This window comes from Elephas maximus, chromosome 9 (assembly GCF_024166365.1).
Source record: "Elephas maximus indicus isolate mEleMax1 chromosome 9, mEleMax1 primary haplotype, whole genome shotgun sequence".
Lineage (NCBI taxonomy): Eukaryota > Metazoa > Chordata > Mammalia > Proboscidea > Elephantidae > Elephas > Elephas maximus.
In genome coordinates this window covers 29,907,096-29,924,475 of record NC_064827.1, presented here as the reverse complement: position 1 = coordinate 29,924,475, position 17,380 = coordinate 29,907,096, and the positions used below count along the sequence as shown (strand labels likewise).

General features: G+C 40.2%; 1 long non-coding RNA gene across 1 annotated transcript in view; it reads left to right on the top strand.

Annotated features, from left to right (window-relative positions):
* LOC126082927 (uncharacterized) overlaps positions 1-14,987 on the top strand; it is a 178,650-nt gene extending 163,663 nt beyond the window's left edge. The window contains exon 4 of the long non-coding RNA XR_007518683.1: positions 14,688-14,987. This is a non-coding gene — a long non-coding RNA (uncharacterized LOC126082927). The remainder of the gene's footprint in view (positions 1-14,687) is intronic.
* Positions 14,988-17,380: the final 2,393 nt, after the last annotated feature.

Here is a 17,380-nt window from a genome sequence, read left to right as displayed (position 1 = left end):
TTCAAGACTTTATTTGAAATTTTCAAAGAAAATTAAAGAGAATCTAAGGATATATTTTTTTTAAATAATTTTTATTGAGCTTTAAGTGAACGTTTATAAATCAAGTCAGTCTGTCATGTATAAGCTTATATACACCTTACTCCATACTCCCACTTACTCTCCCCCTAATGAGTCAGCCCTTCCAGTCTCTCCTTTCGTGACAATTTTGCCAGTTTCTAACCCTCTCTACCCTCCTATCTCCCCTCCAGACAGGAGATGCCAACACAGTCTCAAGTGTCCACCTGATACAAGTAGCTCACTCTTCATCAGCACCTCTCTCCTACCCACTGTCCAGTCCCTTTCATGTCTGATGAGTTGTCTTTGGGAATGGTTCCTGTCCTGGGCCAACAGAAGGTTTGGGGACCATGACCGCCGGGATTCCTCTAGTCGCAGTCAGACCATTAAGTCTGGTCTTTTTATGAGAATTTGGGGTCTGCATCCCACTGATCTCCTGCTCCCTCAGGGGTTCTTTGTTGTGCTCCCTGTCAGGGCAGTCATCGATTGTGGCTGGGCACCAACTAGTTCTTCTGGTCTCAGGATGATGTAGGTCTCTGGTTCATGGGACCTTTTCTGTCTCTTGGGCTCATAGTTATCATGTGACCTTGGTGTTCTTCATTCTCCTTTGATCCAGGTGGGTTGAGACCAGTTGATGCATCTTAGATGGTCGCTTGTTAGCATTTAAGACCCCAGATGCCACATTTCAAAGTGGGATGCAGAATGTTTTCATAATAGAATTATTTTGCCAATTGACTTAGAAGTCCCCTTAAGCCATAGTCCCCAAACCCCTTCCCTTGCTCCGCGGAGCTCTGAAGCATTCAGTTTATCCCCGAAACTTCTTTGCTTTTGGCCCAGTCCAGTTGAGCTGACCTTCCGTGTATTGAATATTGTCCTTCCCTTCACCTAAAGTAGTTCTTATCTACTAACTAATCAGTAAATAACCCTCTCCCACCCTCCCTCCCTCCCCCCGCCCCGTAACCACAAAAGTATGTGTTCTTCTCAGTTTATACTATTTCTCAAGATCTCATAATAGTGGTGAGAATCTAAGGATATTTTTGAAATTCTGTCTTTCCTCTCCAATGTTCTTACATCTTTAGCTGCTCTAGTCCTTAAACCAAATACCCATTGCCATCGAGGCAATTCCATCTCAGAGTGACCCTGTAGGACAGAGTACAACTGTGCCACAGGGTTTCCAAGGCTGTGAATCTTTACAGATGCAGACTGCCACATTCTTCTGCAGGGCAGCTGATGGGTTCAAACTGCCAACCTTTCTGGTTAGGAACTGAGGGCTTAACCACTCCACCACCAGGGCTCATGTCTAGCCCCTGCCAATCTCTAAATCCCTCCCCCCCCACTCAAAACTTTTTGCAAAAGTCGACTAGAATTCTACCTGAGGGCTCTTCCCATTTCTTTTCTTGGAGTCTCATGGTCCTACCTCTCCTAGAAGTAGCTTCAGGGCCTCTGACTACAGTGCCCCTGGCTTCCACGACCCCACCTCTTTTGCTCACCCTTGGAAGTATACTTCTGTTTCTGGTTGTTTCTTTAAAGGAAATTCTCTGGGAGAATTTTTGTTAAAAAAGAAATTCTTAACCTTGTTATATATTCTTCTTCTAAGATGAGTTACATGGGGAATTTTAGAATCAATCAGTTGACCTGAAACATTGCTTCTCAAATTAGTCTAGAATTTTCCTGTGGCCTAACCAAGCTTTGCCAATTTTTCTACAGGAAGCGTCCTATAGAAAATCCTTCTTGTTTTCTATTCCCACAACTTCAGCTCTAGTCTATATTACAGTTTTACAAAGGCTGTGACATATATTTGTCCAACAATGGGTCATCTCCCTCAACTCTGGCCTGCATTTCCTGCTCCTATTTCATGTCTTTCACACCCCATTTTTGGTCACTCAGGCACTTCAGCTTTTTGGCAGTTTCCCCTCTGTCAAACATGAAATATTCAAACAGTATTTACCTTATTAAGTTAAAGTGAAATTCATATTTAAATATTGGGTTTTTTTCCTTAAGTATTAGTCTTTGGAAAATTCTACCCACCCTATTTGTGAAACAAAAACTCTTTAATGTATTTCTGGGAGGTTGAGACTACTGTTTGTGATGGTTAAGGTTGTGTGTCAACTTGACTGAACCAAGATTCTCAGTGTTTTGGCAGTTGCATAATATTGTGATCACCCCCATGAGGCACTCTGCGAGGGTGGGCCCTGTGGTGGCTCACCACCCCCTCAGCCTTTCTCTCTCTGCCTTCCACCACCTACTTCCTTCCTGCTCACCTTGCCAAGGATTTTGGCTTGTTCTGGATCCAGCAGCTGCCTCTTGTCTGACCTCCGGTTTTTGGGACTTGAGCTTGCAGCCTGCCTGCCCATATTGGGAATTCGTCGATCTTCACAGCCTGTGAGCAAGAACCTGCCAATCTTAGATTTGCCAGCCTCTGCAACTATGTGAATCAGGAGAAACCTTGCAGTCTTGCCTGCCAGCCTTGGGATTCCTCAACCTTCACAGCCTGTGAGGGGGAGCTCTGCACTCTGACCTACTGATCTTGGGTTTACCAGCTTTAACTGCTTGAGTCCATGAATTGGGAAAGGCCTCTATGCTGATCCACAGACTTGGGACGCTCCAAGCCCTACAATCACATGAGCTGTTTCCTTGATGTAAATCACTATGTATATTTATATGCTTTGATGGTTTTGCTCTTTTAGAGAACTCAGCCTAAGACAATGTTCAATTGTTTGTACCCTTTGTACACCCTGAGTAATAGTCACCCTGATTCAAATTCTGCTTTACTTTTATGACCTTAACATTTGAATAAGTGACATTATAACTTTGGAAAAATGTATGAATAAATATAGAAATAATGAAGTAAATCAAACCTATAGTTATTATTCTTTTGTGTTTTTAGGGAAAAAATTTAAATAATTATCATAATCTGTTTGTTATTTTGTTGTTGTTGCTATTGGGCACAGCCAAGTTGCTTCCAATTTATAGTGACCCTATGTACTTTTTTTTTTTTTATGTACAACAGAATGATACACTGCCAGCTCCTATACCATCCTCACAATCATTGCTATGTTTGAGCTTGTTGTTGCAACCTCTGTGTCAGTCCATCTCATTGAGGGTCTTCCTCTTTTTTGCTGACCCTCTTAATTTACCAAGCATGAAGTCCTTCTCCAGGAACTGTTCCCTTCTGATAACATGTCCAAAGTAAGGTAGACAAAGTCTTGCCATCCTCCCTTTTAAGGAGCTTTCTGGGTGTTCTTCTGGTAGTCCATGGTGTATTCGATATTCTTCACCAACACCATAATTCAAAGGCGTTGATTCTCCTTCGATCTTGCTTATTCATTATCCAGCTTTTGAATGCAAATAAGGCAACTGAAAATAGTCCTAATGGTGACCTCTTTGCTTTTTAACACATTAAAGAGGTGTTAAATTATTTGTTGTTTTAGACATTTGAAATAGTAATAAAATTTGATAATTTAGAGAAGCTGGCATATTAGCCTTGTTATTTTAATTTACAGTTTAATTGATATTAGATTTGTGATTTTTAATTTGAAAAAATTTAAGAGTATGATTAGTTTTGTAAATAGTATCATATATTTAAGAAAGCCTGATTTTTGACAGTTCAATTTTTTTAATAGAGTTACAGAAGTTTTGCTTGCAGGGTAGGTAAGTCTGACCTGTCCAGTAGTTAAAATTTGTGAGAGAACCAGTTATACCAAATTTGAAATGTCTATCAGTCAGAGTTCAATTTGAGAAGATCCAATAAGAGATGTATGTACGTATATGTATGTTGATTTATTATCCCCCCAATTGTGGGGGATGGCTGAGCAAGTACAAAGTCTGTAAGGTAAGCAGTCAGGAAGGAAAGATCATGAGCAGGCTGGAATTCTGTGAACATGGACCAAAGCTGTTGTCCACAAGAGGCATGTCTTTTCTCTCCTGTGAGATCTTCAGCCCTGCTTTTAAGGCCTTCCAATCGATTAAGTCAGGCTCACACATTCCTTACTGAAATGAACTGAATAAACCCTTTCCCATCAAGCCGATTCTGACTCATAGCGACAGAGTATAGGACAGAGTAGAACTGCCCCATGTGGTTTCCAAGGGGCACCTGGTGGATTCGAACTGTCAACCTTTCAGTTAGCAGCTGTAGCTCTTAAACCCTATGCCACCAAGGCTTAATTACAACTGCAAAATCCCTTCACGGCAGCATCTAGGTTAATGTTTGATTGATTAACTGGAAGACTGCCTCCTAGCCAAGTTGATACATCTAAAAACCATCACAAATTATTTAATTAATTAAAATAGGTTTCACCCTTTAAGGAGACTTAGTTTGTTACATTTATAATTAAACATAATTCAAAGTAAAGGTACAAGTTATATTTTTCTTTGAGATAGAATTGCTAGGTTTCTAAAAAGAATATCACATTTTATAAATTAAACCTAAACACAAAAAACCCCTAGCGTTTAAAAACGTTTAGCATTTATAATTTTTATATACTATAACTGAATAAAAAAACAAATACAAAAAAAAAAAAACCCAAACCCATTACCTTTGAGTCGATTCCAACTCATAGTGACCCTATATAAATATTCCTTTCTGTACACAAATCTTTCCGCCTAACTGAAAAAGAAAACTCTTGATAGAGATTCTGTCGGGGTAGAATTGGGTGGTGTTACAAGGGTCCTCAGCCCTGAAATTATAGTGTGGGAATTAGGGAAAAGGAAATCCAAGCCATTAGCAGTGAGATTTGAGGCCTTTTATAGATACTTATGTCAAGGTTTGGTAGTCATGATGATTAAAACACTTGTAATCTCCTGACCCACGTGGTCCAGTCTCAGGAATGTATCATGGTCTTAAATAAATCAATAAAATCCAGCAATCAAAAGAAATTTGAAAATAACTTGCATTTCTTGATGCAATAGTGAACCACACTAATTCCAGAAGAATTTCTCTTTTCTGTTATCTAAATCTCTCATTTAGCACTTCCCTCTGTAGACTTTTCTCTAGTTCTCAGCTCCAGCCTGCCCACTGGTTTGCCTTCTCCTTTCTTTTTCTTCATGGTGAAGCCTGAAATAACTGTCTGCTATTGATCAAATTTAGTCCCCCCAAAATATGTGTTTAAAATCCTAACCCCTGTACCCATAAACATGAACCGGTTTGAAAGTGGGGGGGGGAGGGGGTTCTTTTGTTATATTAATGAGGCCCTACCAGAGTCAGATGTCTGAAACCTGATCCCTTCTGAGTTATAAAAAGACCAGAATAAACACAGAGACATACAGGAGGGAGGGCAGACACTATCTAACAACAGAGACAGATGAATCTACAAGCCCGGGAACATCAAGGATTGCCAGCAGCTACTAGAAGCTAAAATGGACAAAGAAGGTCCTCCCCCCAGAGATTCACCAGAATTCAGACTTCTAGCCTCCTAAACTGTGAGAAAATGCCTTTCTGATCTTTACAAACCACCCACTTGTAGGAGTTAGGGTAGCATTAGGAAACTAAGACACTGTCCTAACCAAGGAGGGCCCTCCTTGAGAAAGTCAGGATCTAATGACTTAGGAGTGGGGAGAAGGGAGAGACTGTGAACATTTGTACACTGATCAGTTGGTTTGGGTCTGCCTCATGATGGTGAAACTTCGGTGTTAGTATCAGAGAAAATCAGACTGACGGCAGTATAGATCCTAGAAAACCTAAAGTGAGAAAAGAAAAGCTAAAATGTGTTCAGTTATGTAAAAGTAACACCAATTACACTTAATTATGCAAACCCTTTATCATTTATGCCTAATTACCCCCAACGCACACTGATGATTCTGTACTCCATGAGCTGTGTATGTCAGATTAACCTGGTGGTAAATTCTATTCTGACACTAAGCTCTTAGCTGACCACTTCTTTTGCACAGTGGACCACACAGCTGCTGGCTCATCTGCTTACCCGTGTAAAACACATAGGGATGCTTGACCAGGCTCTAACTGCCACGTCTCTGAACATTTGCAACAGTCTACTGTAGCCTTCCAGCCTGCAGCCTCTCCTCCTTTCCAGTTTATTTTACCCATTGAAATAAGAATAATCAAAAGCCTTCTGTAGCTCCCAGCTTTCTCGCATTATATAAAAGCTCCTGAATCTTTGACTTCTTGCTACACCAAAGTTCTATTTTTCTCTAAACTGGGAATCTGGGTGAATCCATTTCCTTAAGACTTCAGGCCTTTTCTAAGTTGGGTATGAGGGAGTTTTGTTTCCCAATGGGTATCTCAACAGGTCTCATTTGTCTCCTTTGTATTTTTTTGTCTACTTTATCTGCCTCTGTTCAGTCTCCAAGCTAGTCCTCAGGGATCAGCTTTGGGAAAAGTAGAGAGGACCTAGAATCTAAGAACCCAGTCTGTGGCCCACCATTGGTCTCAGATGTAGGCGAGGCTATGACTTTTGAGGGTCATCTAGCATAGGACAATGACAAGACCAATAGCCTTTGCTACCAGTGTGTGTGTAATGCACATATTGTCTTCCTTTAAAGCCAGTCCTGTTTTGAACTGCAGCATTCCTTTTATAAACAGAAAGTGTCTAGACCTGTGTACTTGTAAAAAGGGCCTACATTCTAGAAAATAGAAGCAAGCCCAGTGTATTGTACTTATTTTTTTTGTCCATGGATGCTTTCAGAACCTCTCTCCTCCAGACCCCACAAGGAGAAAGGAATGGGATAGGCTCTGACAAGGCGCTGGCAGGAAAGTCATGCTGGTGCAGGTACTGGGGCTAGATTTAGGGCAGGAGTCCCTGGGTGATAAAAACAGTTAACACACTTGGCTGCTAACCAAAAGGATGGAGGTTTTATTCTACTCAGAGGTGCCTCAGATGAAAGAGTTGGAGATCTACTTCTGAAAAATCAGCCATTGGAAACCCTACGGAGCACAGTTCTACTCTGACACACACTGGGTCACCGTGAGTCAGAACTGACTCAAAGGCAGCTGGTACTGTTTAAGCAATATACAAAGTATTTGAAGACCTTGGGGAAGAGAGTGATTAATTCTGCCCAAAGCTTCAGTTTCTCCATTAGACAGAGTTCCTTGAAGGTGAGAGCTCTTTCTCTTTTCATCTCTGTACCCTATTGCAGGAAAAAATTTGAGCTTCTTGTGCTCTATAAATCTTAGTTGAATGAATGGATGAATGAATGTGCAAAGACTTGAATGATGACCCGTATAGAAAAAAACCAAAACCAAACCTGTTGCCATAGAGTCGATTCCAACTCATAGTGACCCTATCGGACAGAGTAGAACTGCACCATTGAGTTCCCAAGGAGCACCTGGTGGATTCGAACTGCTGACTTTTGACTAGCAGCCATAGCACTTAACCACTGCACCACCGGTGTTTCCATATAGACGGGGGGAAAACAAAAATTCTAGGCTGAGGGAACTACACGTACAAGGATATAAAGGCTTACAGGTAAGATTTGTCCCACTGAATGACAAATGTTCGGAAGAGTCTGAGGGTACATGGGTGGCAGGAGATGAGGATGGAAAGCAGGCAGTGTTTCTCTGTGGGGAGCCTCAAATGCAACAAAATACTTTTGATTATCCTGCAAGCTGTGGGGCACCATCGAAGATATATAACCCTGGGAGATGGCAGGGATGGGGGACATGAACTGTCACATGAAAATTTATCTGTATTTTAGAATTACCCAGGGAACACAGTGGAAGACAGTTATGAGGTGGGGAAGAAAAACAGGGAGACAGTTTAGGAGATTAGTACAGTCTTAGAGAGGGTTGAGGAAAGCCTGAAGCAAAGTCAGTGTGAATACAGAGAAGAAAATTGGCCCCAAGGTTATATCGGAGGTAGAATTGGCAAGATGGCTTGTTGCAAGGGGAGGTTGGGATTGTTGAGGAGTTAGGACAAGTTTCTAGTTTGAGGAGCAGTGCAAATGATACCAACAGTGGAAATGAGGAATAAGTAAGGGTAACAGGACTGAGCCATATAGGTAGGAAGGGTGGGAAGGAAGATAATAGATTAAGGGAGATATTTATAAATTGACTGAAAAATCCAACACCCAGACCTCTTTCTTTCCTTGCTAATGGCAAGTCCAAGAAAGAGAACTATTCAGATAATCTACCAAAAATAAGGCTTTGTATAATCTATATACTGGATTTCCCTGCCCTAGAGCAACCATATAGTCTTGATAGTCAACTGAGTTTTAGAAATAGATCTTGAAGAATAACATTAAATTACCATAGTTGGGCTTATATTTCTTTCTTTCTTCCCATTTCATAGTCCTCTACTTTTTGATCCTATTCTATGGGTCATCAAAGTAGTTATTGAGTATTTAATGTTAATAATAGTGTTACTATGTTCCTGGCACTATTACATACTTTATGTATGCCATTTCACAGTAATTTTTATGGAAGAAATGCTTTATTATGATTCCTGTGTGACAAAATCTGAATTTCAGAGAGGTAAAGTGATTTGTTCAAGGCCACATATGTGAGTGGCCAAGCCAGGTCTTTTTTGAGTCTCGTTTCTCCAAGTCCATACTCCACATTCAACTTCTAAGCCAATATTTTCCAAACTTTATGTCACAACTCATTAGCAGATTTTGAAATCAATTTAATATCAATCAGTATTTTAGAAAGTAAAATAAAATGGAGTAAAATATATCAGCATGCATCAGCAAGGCGAAGTATTATTTTATAAAATTTTGTTTCATTCACACATACACACACACAAATAAGTAGCTCTTCTACATACGTGGAAGAGCAAAGTTTGATGGAGGGGTTCATTCTGACTGAACCCTAAAGGAAAGGAAGATTTGGGTAAACAGAGAAGAACAGGGTCATTCTGGGTAGATGACTGTTATATTTCACACAAAGTAGCAATCTTTCTTGAGTATTATCCTAGGGATTATATTTTTTGAGACTTTAAGCAAAACCAAAAGATTCAAGGAATGGAATTAAAATTAAGCACCTGTGTAGTAGGCATTGGCTGATTTGGGCTCATATCTACCTTCCACTTCCCTTTCCTAAGTGAATTCCCATTTTCTTTAGGCAATTAACTACACGGTTGGGGAAGAGATTTGGCTGTTAATAGGGTGACTGTCTCTTCTCTAGTTAAGGAACTGCCATGGGACTAAAATGGTTGTAGTTAATTCATTCCCATGCTTGCTGCCTGCTGTTTCGCCAGTTGCTGCTTTTTCACCCTCCAGAAGAGCCGTGGGTAGTGTTGTCATGCACGTTCCCTAAGCTTCCAGTGCATCTGTTAGCTTCCACCACGCTTCTACTAAATTTCCTTTATCTTAGGTCAAAACCCTAACTGGAACAATGAGTGAAGTCTTTTCTTACATATCTCATTGAAAATCTCTACAATACTCATAAACGGTTGCCTTCAAATCAATTCCAACTCCTGGTGACCCCATGTGGCAGAGTAGGACTGCTCCACAGGGTTTTCCTGACTGTAATCTTTACAGAAGCAGATCACCAGCCCTTTCTTTCACAGTGTACACTGGGTGTATTTGAACCACCAATCTTTAGGTTAGTAGTCAGTTCATAGTCGAGTGCAAACCATTTGTGCCACCTGCAGACCTTCTACAATACAACTGCACATTAAACGTTTCACAGAGGAGGAAACCAAGGTTCGGAGAGGAGCCCTACCCCTGGAAAGAGCTGGAACTGAGGTTTGAAACCAGGTCTTAATGAGGACAATAGTCTTCAATTTTTCCATCATTATAGGCTACCTCTTTTTTTTTTTCTCCAGAGGCTAGATAAGCTTTTGTGTTTAGGAGTTTTGTGATTTTTAAGGAGACCTTTCAGCTGTTGTTAAAACGACCGAAAAATGTAAATGACCACCTTAATATAAAAAGGATGTTTTCTTAAAAGAAAAACTTAGACTGATGTTTCCTCATCTCCAAAAAAAAAAAAAAAAAAAAACTCAAAACCCCTCAATCAGCACGACTGAGCCCTCTCCCTCTTTCAGAATGTTTATTAGGGATTCTGAGCAGGGGCTGAGATAATTGAGAGGATTAGATGAAAGAGGGAAGTAAACGTTCCCTCGGGCAGAAAGGGAATCAGAGCATTGGGAAAATGTTTCCTGAGAAAGCATAAAATGTGGATAAAACAAAATAATTTTTAAAGTTATTAAGGGAAGAAGGGCTAGGGTGGGATAGAGAGAAGGGGGAGAAGGCTAGGAAAATTTAGAGAAGGAAAAAATAAGAGGCTCAGTGAAGTTTGGTCTGGTTTTAATTTATGTCAATTGACAAATAAATCCATGAAAGCTGTTCTAGGCATGGATACCCCGTCTGTAACATAAGTAACTGAAACTAGTTCAGAATGCTTTTTTTTTTCCTCCTCTTCCTAAAAATATGATAAACACCCTGTAGACAGAGGCAACACCAGTAAAGTTCCCTGCCTCTAGCTTCACACTCTCCCTGCCCTGTCCCCCACAACACCTTCTGCTCTGTCTACAGCTCAGAGCTGCTATAATTAGGGGAATTAAGGCTATGTGAGCACATAAAATACATGCGTGTTTAATTGTGCTGTCAAACCGAAAAGATAAAAACTAGGGGTGAATGAGCAAAATTCCTCTCCTATGGTTTTGTTGAAAACTTTGGATCCTTAAAGACTCACCCATTTCCGGCACTTTCCCTAATCTGAGGGAGATGATGAAAGAAAAAGTGTGTTCAATTGTGTCTTCAAATGTGTGTGTTTTTTTTTAATGTTGCTTGATGAATTCTGAAAAGGATTTAGAGATGATTAAGGTGGCATGCATGGTGAAAGTTTCTGCAGAAAGTTAAACTTATTGATCAACTGCCACGGATAAATCAGTGGGAGTGGGAAGCTTAAGGGCAATTAACTGACGTAAGGCTTAATATCTACAAAAGAATTTCTACGAGTCAGTAAGAAGACGAACAATGCAGTGGAAAAATGGGTAAAAGGCATGGCCAGGCTTTCACAGAAGTAATACAAATGTTTTCATAAACATATGAAGAGATGCTCAACCTCATCAAGATACTGCAAATTAAAACCACAGAAAAATATGTTCTTACACCCACTAAATTCATACCCACTGCTGACGACTTGATTCCAACTCCTAGCGACTCCACAAGGCAGAGTAGAACCATCCCAGATGGTTTCCTAGGCTGTAAATCTTTATGGAAGCAGACCGCTGCATCTTTCTCCTGCAGGAGGGCAGCTGGTGGGTTTGAACCACCAACCTTTCAGTTAGCAGCTGAGCGCTTAACCAAGACTCCTTCCACACCCACTAGCTTGATAAAAATTAAAAACTCAGGCAACACTAAGAGTTGTGTTATGGTGGTAGCAACTCTTTTATGGTAGAAATTCCTGGTCTTAGAGGCCTGTGCCCCTCCTCTGTAAAGGGCGGTGTTATTGTTGAAAGAAGGTACTCGGACTGCAGGGAAGAATTAAGGCCCTTTCTAAGTGAGTGCTGTGAGTCCCTTCCGGCTTAGGCCATGAAGAAAACCGGAGTATTTGTGGACAGAGGCATGACCTTTTCCTTTTTTTTTTTTGAGGCGCTCAGCACAAAAATTAGGAAGTGACAAAATCGGATTACAAAAATTGTGATACATTTTAAATATACAAATGGAACAAATCAACATTTTTAACATTGAGACGATACAATGCAATACAATATGATATTGACAAGGTAACTATAAGATTTATAAAAAGTACCAGTACTGAGTGTGTAAGAGACCGTGCAAATCAGTAATGAGGCTAGTTTAACGTCGTGTGACTAAAGTCTTCACGGTGAGTCTCTGTGTATGTATAGCTTCATATGAAAATGAAGTCAAAAATCTAAATTTGAGGCGTAGATCTCCTGCCCAGCCCCTCACCCTTTCCTATACTATGTCCTGGTCTAAATTTTAGCCAGATTTGAGAAATAGGATCCATGGTTCAGCTCCAGGGAAACAATATTTGCTGAAGTCCAAAATTAGTCATATAAACAGGTTGAAAGGAAAGTGCCTATGCTGTGTTCCTGCATTGTGCAATTGGGCAGGCAAGGGTTCAAATTTCGGTTTTGTAATTCCCTACTTGTGTGAACTTGGTCAAGTCACTTCCCTTCTCTGAGGCTCAGTTTCCTCATATGTATATGTATATATACACGTAAGTATGTATGTATAAAAAAAATTTTTTTTTTTTGTATATGGGGACCTTAATAAGAGTTCAAAAATTGTGTATCATGGTTACTTGTGTGTACACATGGGGTCACCTTGAGTCAGAATCAACTTAACAGCAACAGCAATTGGGTTTATGTATGTCTTATTTATTCTCCCAGATAATAAGCTCCATGAGGACACAAATCACATCTGACTCATTTTTTTTGTAATCACAGCACTTTATGCCAGTCAGTTTTATAAACCAGGTATTTTAAACTTGTTATTCATTTAAGCCTTCTGGTAAGCTTATGAGGTTGGTATTACCTCTTCACTGAGGATCAGAAAGGATGTTAGTTGTCTGCTAGCAAGTGGTTGGATTTGAATTAAGGTCTCTGTCCATGCTCTTTCTACCATACCGTGAAGCTACCTCCGCTTGTGCTCGGGTTATGTTAGTTGAATGCATTTGATTGTCTTACCTCCAATAAATGGGTCTTCCATTGGGCTACTGAAATTCCAACTTTCTTGTTTCTCTTCTGAAAGGAGTAGTTACCAACCATAAGCAGGTACATTGCCAGATTAGCTTAGGGGAGGGCTGCAGCCCTAGGAAAGGGAGTCTAGGGCACATTAAACTTTTATGGAGTGAGAGGGTTATGAGACGTCTAGTGTGGGGGCACCTTTGGGAGGTCAGTTTTTAACACTGAGGAGTGTGTGGATGGAGGAGCTGAATGAAAGATGGCATAAAGGCACCAAGTGTGTGACAAAGGGAGAAGGAAAGAGGGGACAGAAAGAGGGATACAGGCAGAAGAGACTTAGCAATCACCTGAAGAAAAGACATTAAAATATGGTTGGCTTTGAGGGTAGAAACCTGGATGCTTTTTTTTCTTCTAAATTTCTCTACTTTTTTATATTTTCTAAAATTTCTAAAAGAACAGTTTTTTTTTTAAATTAATTTTTATTGTGCTCTAAGTGAAAGTTTACAAATCAGGTCAGTCTCTCACACAAAAATTTACATACACCTTGCTATACACATCTAATTGCTCTCCCTCTAATGAGATAGCACCATTCTCCCATCCACTCTCTCTCTTTGTTCCCATTCAGGTAGCTTCTGGCCCCCTCTTCCCTTTCACCTCCCCTCCAGACAGGAGATGCCAACATAGTCTCATGTGTCTACTTGATCCAAGAAGCTTGTTCTTCGCCAGTATCATTTCCCATCGCATATTCCAGTCCAATCCGTGTCTGAAGAGTTGGCTTTGGGAATGGTTCCTGTCTTGGGCTAACAGAAGGTCTGGGGACCATGGCCTCTGGGGTCCTTCTAGTCCAGTCTGACCATTAAGTATGGTCTTTTAATGAGAATTTGGGGTCTGCATCCCACTGCTCTCCTGCTCCCTCAGGGGTTCTCTGTTGTGTTCCTTGTCAGGGCAGTCATCAGTTGTGGCCAGGCACCATCTAATTTTTCTGGTCTCAGGCTGATGTAGTCTCTGGTTTATGTGGTCCTTTCTGTCTCTTAGGCTCATAATTACCTTGTGTCTTTGGTGTTCTTCATTCTTCCTTGCTCCAGGTAGGTTAAAACCAATTAATGCATCTTAGATGGCCGCTTGCTACCATTTAAGACCTCAGACGTCACTCTCCAAAGTGGGATGCAGAATGTTTTCTTAATAGGTATTATTGTGCCAATTGACTTAGATGTCGCCTGAAACCATGGTCCTCAAACCCCTGCGCCTGCTACACTGGCCTTCAAAGCATTAAGTTTATTCAGGAAACTTCTTTGCTTTTGGTTTAGTCCAGTTGTGTTGACCTCTCTTGTATTGTGTATTGTCTTTCCCTTCACCTGAGATAAAACTTATCTACTATCTAATTAGTGAATGGCCCTCTCCCATCCTCCCTCCCTCCTCCCTCTTATAACCATCAAAGAATATTTTCTTCTCATGACCAGTGTTTTTAATAATGAAAGCAAAAAATGGTAAGCTTTATTTAAAAAAAAAATGATGTCTGCCCTTTTTCTCTACAGCTTTGCAGTATAGAATCACAGATATAGATATATTTTTTGAGCTTGTGGGAACCTTGAGAATAACCTGGTCCAAATCCTGTCTCCCTTGCCTATTATACTCAGTAATCATATCTTCCTGCCTACTATATACAGAGCACTTTGCCAAACATAAAATACTCCTGATGAAGGAATAAGACATGATCGAGGTTCTCATCTCTACTTTCCCCTGGGAAGTGGGGATGTATCGAGAGGAAAATTATAATAGGAGGTAACATATGCCAGGTGTTCATCATTGTAGCAGGGTAGAAAGTATTGGAACGGCTGCTAACTCTTTTAAGTACATCCATAAGACACATCTCCAACGAGTTAGAGATACTCTTAGTGTTTTAAGCCAAATAATCAAGAATAGGGAAAAAAGCCAAGCTTTGAATGGTTGGGTGTGGTATTTCCAAAATGCTAATCAGCAGTGTATTTTGTGAGTGTCTTTTGCAACATTTTCATGTAATAATTTCTTGTCCTAGCCTCAAGCTCAACTTGAAGGTAACTAACGTTTATTACTTTTTCTTTAATCCAGGGATTAGCCAAAACGAAAGGTGGATATTTACCAGTGCAAAATCAGCCAATAAAAACTTTTTGGATAACAACAGAACACTGCCCAATACAGTGCTGGAAGATGAGCCCCTCAAATTGGAAGGCACTGAAGATAAATCCTCAATGAGACGGATTGACACAATAGCCACAATAGTGGTACAATGGACTCAAACATACCAATGATCAGGAAGATGGCATAGGACTGGGCAACCTTTCCTTCTGTTACACATAAGGTTGCCATGAGTCAGAGCTGACTTGATGGCAACTAACAACAAATGACAATTTTCAGAGGAAGAGAAAGAATTTGAGCATTGCTTTTTCGGGCTACAGGTTCTTACTAGATATGTGACTTTAATACAATTAACACTGTTTATTGTATGTGCCTCTTACTAGGCAGTTTACTTACATTATCATGATCCACACGACAATCCTATAAGGTAGATAATTATTTTTTTCCCATTGTACAATTGGATCAAATATAACTGAGAGGAGTTTAGTACTTCTTCCTAAATCTTGTACCTGTAAGTATAAAGATGAAATTTCAGCCTAGATCTGCCTGATATTGAGTCCATGATTTTATTAATCATTTCTCTGTACCCCTTTCTTGGACAAGAAGTTTAGCCTCTATAACCCTTAGTTTCGTCATCTAAAAAATAGAGAAAGTATTTATTGTCTCATAGTTTTGTTGTGAGGACAAATTCAACATAAAGCATTTAGTGGGTGCCCAGTAGAGGTTGCTTCCCATTTAAAGAGAAAAGCTGAGAGCTGTAGGAATGGCATTCAGTGACTGGCTCCCAGGTAAAAAACGAACTGAACTTCAAGTCATTGTCTCAAATTTTAAAAAGCAATCCCTCAGGTTTTATGAGACTGGCCAATAAAGAAAGGAAGACTTGCAACATTAAATTTTTGTATTGTCATCCAAATTGAGAGTGAGAAGATATGATGATTCCATTTCAGATGATTTTTCCCAGAGTTATAAGAGAATATAAATAAAAAATTAAGAACTAAGGAAGTTCTTACTCCTGCAGAGCGGTTGGTAGGTTCGAACTGCTGACCTTTCAGTTAGCATCCGAGTGCTGAACCACTGCACCTCCAGGACTCCTAGCCAACTTTTATACCTACCCTGCTCTGATTTCTGTCATTACAGTTTTGTCTATTCTAAAACTTAATAAAAATGAAATCATACAGTATGTACTTACTTATTAACTCTAAGCCCCGTTTTCCTCATCTGTAAAACACGTGTAGTAGGAGTACCTATCTCAAAGAGGAGTTGTGAGAATCCAATGAGGTAATTAAACATAATGCTCAGCTCAGTTCTTGACAGATAGTAAGCACTTAACATATGATGTCGTTAGTTGCCCTTAAGTCAATTCCGACTCATGGTAACCCCATGTGTGCAGACTAGAACTGCTCCACAGGGTTTTTAAGGCTGTGACTTCTCAGAAGCAGATCACCAGGCCTGTCTTCGGAGGTGCCTGTAAGTGGATTCAAACTGCCAATCTTTCGGCTAGTAGCCCAGTGCTTAACCATTTATGACACTCAGGACTCGATTTTAGTAAGTGTTAACAATCACTATTACTATTATTGTCCTTATGAAGTGGAAAGAGGACGGACTTTGGAATCAAACAGACCTGGGAGCCACCAGTTACTAGCTTATGTTATCTTGTGCAATTTAATTTGCTTATTTGAATTTCAACGTCCTCCTGTGTAAAAAATTGTTTTTTCTACATTTTTTTTTTTTAGGTGGAAGTTTACAGCCCAAGTTAATTTCCCATTCAAAATTTTATACATATATTGTTTTGTGACATTGGTCGCAATCCTCACAATGTGACAGCACACTCCCCCTTTCCACCACTTATAAAAGGTGAGTTTTCGTCCTCATCTTTTCTCCAGTACTCTCATGGAGGTTTTATCACATAGGAGGGTAGGAGCTGGCTTCTTCTTGCCTAAAAGACAAGCATTAATTAAGGTATAAGCTAAGCTGCTGTAACAAGAGACATTGAAATTAAAAAAAAAAAAAAAGAAAGAGAGAACCATCTCTCTTTCATGGAAGAGGCTGATATGTAGCCAGATGATATCAGGGATGTGCTCTCCTATGCCATTACTTTGACCTCCACATTACAGCCTCTGAGAAATGGAGAGAAAGGAAGGGGAGAGCATACTTCTTTCCTTTTGAGGACATTTTCAGGTATGCTTCACCTCTCCTCATACTCCTTCGGCCAGAACCAATCTCTGGTTGGTGCAAAACGGTTAATGCACTTGGCTGCTAACCGAAAGGTTGGAGGTTTAAGTCCACCCAGAGATGCCTTGGAGAAAAGACCAGCAATCTACTTCTAAAAAATCAGTAATTGAAAACCCTGTGCAACACAGCTCTACTTTGACACACATGAAGTCTCCATGAGTCAGAATCAACTTGAGGGCAACTGGTTTGTTTTAGCTGCAAGAAAAGGAAGTGTCATCTTTGTCTGGGCATAGTGACGGGGTGGTGGAGGGGGCTACTGGTGTCTGCCAAAATACATTTCCATCCTACTTCTACCCAATGAAATAAGCATGAGAGATGATTTCCCTTTAAAGTGGTGGAGACTGTTTTCAATTGTGCAAAAGATAGAGACCTGTATGCTTGCAAAACCGATCTTATGTTTGAGTATTACTGGGGCTTAACATGACTGTGGTTGC